A 4,148-nucleotide genomic window follows, 5' to 3' on the forward strand; every position below is an offset into this window, starting at 1 on the left:
TAAAATTTAATCAAGTGTGTTTCCTACCCTTATTAAGATAATCACAATTTTACCTTTAATCTAATTATGTGGCAATTTTTATGTATAGATTTTCTATAATAATATGAAACTACCCTTGAATTCTTGGGATAAGCTCAACTTGGTCAGATAATCACTTTTATATTCTGCTGGATTTTATTTGCCTAATTTTGGTCTTCCGTGTACTCTCATAATTCTCTGTACAGCTATTAATATCATAAGATCCACCAAACTATACTGTACATATGAATTCCCTGAGGGCATGGACACCTTCCTTACCCATTTTTCTATCCCTAGCTAGCACAGGGTCTAACACATAGCAAGATCAACAAAAGTATGGCTGATGATCAAATAAGTGAATGAACGGGTGAGTGGCGAGATAAACATGTAAGCAGATGAACACCTTAATCACCATAGAGACGCTCGCCCTGGCAAGAGTACAGAGCAGCTCTTTTCAGGCAGGGAGATTTCCCAAGGGGTTTCCAACCACTCCATAAATGCGTCTGCTCTGTATGTGAACCACCCGGTTTGTCTGCAGCTCTGTAAGCTGAACCCTATCCCTAGATTCTCATTTCCCCACTTTCCCTCATTAGCCAATCAACAACATTCCACGCTTCGGTGCCTGCCTTTACCCAGCAGGATACACCCCTCCTATCCCAGCACACCTCAAAGCTTAAATCCTATGCTGGGGATGCAGGGAAATGTGGCATTAGTTTCGAACTTAAGGAGTTCCTCCCAATCTCAGAGCTTATTCCCAACCATCGGAATAGCCTCATCCCAACCCTGATTGGCACAGCAAAAGCCCATCCCATTAACAATTCACTGCCTCAGCAGTACAGAGGAGGAGAGCAATCAGCAAGGGAAACAGCTGAATTATTTCAGCAGCTGTAAACTATGCGTTCTCTCCTCCCCTCCAAGTTCATGTTCAACTGTGCCCCACGCCTCCACACTGAACTTGAGTCTGTCAAGTATCTATGTCAACTACAGTAACCAAACTTAAGTTCAAGAAGCAATATTAAAAAGTACTAATTAACTGATATTTAAATAACTGTGTTTAATGTCAACAAAATCACACTAACTTTAAACATCCTTTAGTCTATTAGTTGCTTAATTAAATTCCTTAAGATCCCTGGACACTGGCAAAGAGCACACTGCCCTGGGGAGCCATTCCCAGGCCCTGGCCTTGGCAGGCTGTGGAAGGGGAGGAGCCCATATCCCTGGGGAAGTGCCAGGAGAGCCCTGGTTTTCTTCTAGAATCTCCTAATGAGGTGATTTCTCTTCACAGCTCTGCTAGTCTCCATAGGGCAGCAAGAACATGACAAATAAACACATTCTGAGCATGGAAAAGCGCCAAACCAGGCTACAATTTATTTTTTAAAGTGTGTGTGATTTTTTTAAAAAAAAAAAAAAAAAAAAAAAAAGCTCGCATAAACCCAAGAGAGTTACTTTTCCCATCTGGTATCTGTTCTTCTTAAGAGTGGTATATCACGAAACATTCAGGCATGTGTACAAGGGGTACACAACAGGATTTGTGACAGCAGGTAGGGTCAGGAGGCCCTGCAAGATGCCACCAACCAAATCCCAGCCTGCCAGGAGTCATCAGCCTGCAACTGACAGGGGTACAGTTCAGCCAACAGCAATGTCCTAGACTGGAATCTGCAAAGGGACTCTGGGTTCCAGTGAGTGAGCTTGTGATGGGGATGCCAGAGGGACCCTAGGAAGTCTCTCCTGTCACAGTAGGCTCCATGGGGACAGCTTGCCAGCCAGCCTTTTCACTGAACCAGATTTGCTGAAAGGGGATGACATGCCAGCTACCTGCCCAGGTAAACAACATCCTGGAAATAGTCTGTCTCACTAACTCCAGGCAGAACACATTCAGCCAAGTATCAGTAAGTATTTGGAGCCCACAATTGGGTAGCAGATGCTCTGAACCCAATCCCACTGGGTCATGAGTAAGAAAACATCATTTTAAGAGCAACAGGGTATGAGAGAGGCCAAGTGGCCCTCTCTTACCTCACCCTTATAGCAGGGGCCCCAGTTCTTTCTAGTTTCCTTACAGAACTACCACCTCGTCTCTTGGTTGTTCTTACTTTTTTGTCTCTGTCACTCAGCCCCTCCCTACACTTTCTATTCTGTCTAAAGGGTTTGCCCTCCTACAAAGTAGGAGGCAATTCTTTCCAAATTATTCCATTCTGTCTTTCACTGCTCAGGGATTCCTCTTGTGGCAGCTCTCCTTAAAACAGCCACTGCAGCCCCTGGTAATGCCGGCAGAAAACACTGGGTAGAGGAAGATTGGTTAATATTATAGACTCTCACCCTGAAAGGCAACCACTCTCATAAACAATGAGACACAATCCCTGGCCTCAGAGAAGCCAGATGTCTGGGCTGTAGCTCACAAAAATGTGAAGAGCATTCAGAAAAAAAAATACACTACGCCCACGCTACCCAGACACACTACTCACTTACTTACCCACCTGTGGTTCCACAGCCACGCCAAAGCCATTTCAACCCCAGATGAACAGTTATCAGCCATGCCACTCCAGAAAAAAATATTTTTGCAAAGACCTGGTTCACTCTCCCATATAGGAAAGCTTCCAAAAGAGCAAAAATGTGTGCACCATGAAAAGATGGAGAAATTCACACTGCCTACCAGGGAATATATACCCAGTTGCCACCCCAAACATATTCAATCAGATTATTCATCCTTTAGCACATATTTGTCGAGACCTGCTGCACCCCAGCCATGTGCCAGGTGCTAAAGATACAAAAACTAAGTTAATAGGGGTCCTGGCCTCCAGGAGCTTCCAGACCAGCAACGGAGACAGATGAGTAAATCAGCAATTACAGCAAGGGCAGGGTTGAAAGAGCCCTGACAGAGATGACTCAGAGACAGAAGAGAACAGACATCTCCATCAGGAGACTGGGGACAAGGAGGGCTTCCTGGAAGAGATGAGCTCTGAAGATTAAAAGAGGAAAAGGAGTTAGCCAAACAAAGACAATGAGAAAGATCCCAGGCAGAGGCAAGAGTGCTTTTTTGAAGGCCTGGAGGCATGAAACTAGGAAAATGCATTTATCTCAACAAATGTATGCTGAAGCAAAGGGCTTATGGGGAGCAGCATGATGATACACAGTAACTTTCTTTGCCAGACAGGTTATATAGGTTTCAAACACATAGCTAATTGCACTGTCTTAGCAAATATCTGGAATCTCTCTCCTTTTCAGAACTGCCCATGGTGAAGGGGAGATGGAAGCCTGCTATCTGGATAAAAGGGTCAGCATGGTTTGTGAACTCTGCTTATGAACTCATTCCTTTACTTGGCAGTTCAGTGGTTTGTTAACTCTTGCAAATTCCCAACTTCTATTTTCCTTAACAGAAGGAGCCAAGAAACAGAACCTAGAGTTAGACTGCATTACCCACCCACAGTGGCCTAAAACCCCAGTGAACAACTTGAACAGGAAAGCAGCCAGAGATTCTAGGCAGTTTTCTGCCACCTCTTCCCGGAGGATATGGCTGCTCTACTTTCCTTTTGTATGTTTCACACTCAACAAGTCCAAAGCTGAGCTCCTGCTCTTCCTTCCACACACCTCATCCTCCTCTAGAACTGCCTAACTCTACTGCAGAAACCTAAGAGCTCTTGACACCTCCCTCTTCCTTCCCCACTTTCTCTCTACCCTCTGCCCATACATCATCAACTACTGTCAATTCTATCTACTAAATATCTCCCTTCACCCAACGCTCCTGCTCACAAGCTCTAATGGCTACAAGCACTCCCATCTCTCAGGTGAGAGCAAGCCTGCAGGCTGTCAATGAGGCCAGACCCAAGCAGAGCAGCACAAGGAGGAAGGTGAAGGCACAGGGCTTTAATGAATCTCTTATTTGCTTAGCCCAGGACTTCAACATCCTGTCTCCCGAGCCCCTCCTAAAGGCTCTCGATAAAGGCCACCTTCTTCTTCAGATGAAAAGAGAGCGCTGTTGCAGTGGTTCATGCCTATAATTCTGACACTCTGGGAGGCCAAGGAGGTAGGATCACTTGAGGCCAGGAGTTCCAGACCAGCCTGGCAAGAGCAAGACCCCAGCTCTACTAAAAATAGAAAACTTAGCCTGGCATGGTGGCATGCGCCTATAGTCC

At 45.3% G+C, this 4,148-nt stretch overlaps 1 protein-coding gene across 2 annotated transcripts in view; it reads right to left on the bottom strand.

The window, feature by feature from the left end:
- The window catches only part of SIL1 (SIL1 nucleotide exchange factor), a 239,962-nt gene that overhangs the window by 193,674 nt on the left and 42,140 nt on the right, over positions 1 to 4,148 (bottom strand). The window lies entirely within an intron of this gene.

Source organism: Propithecus coquereli, unplaced genomic scaffold, assembly GCF_000956105.1.
Source record: "Propithecus coquereli isolate 6110/MARCELLA unplaced genomic scaffold, Pcoq_1.0 Scaffold242, whole genome shotgun sequence".
Lineage (NCBI taxonomy): Eukaryota > Metazoa > Chordata > Mammalia > Primates > Indriidae > Propithecus > Propithecus coquereli.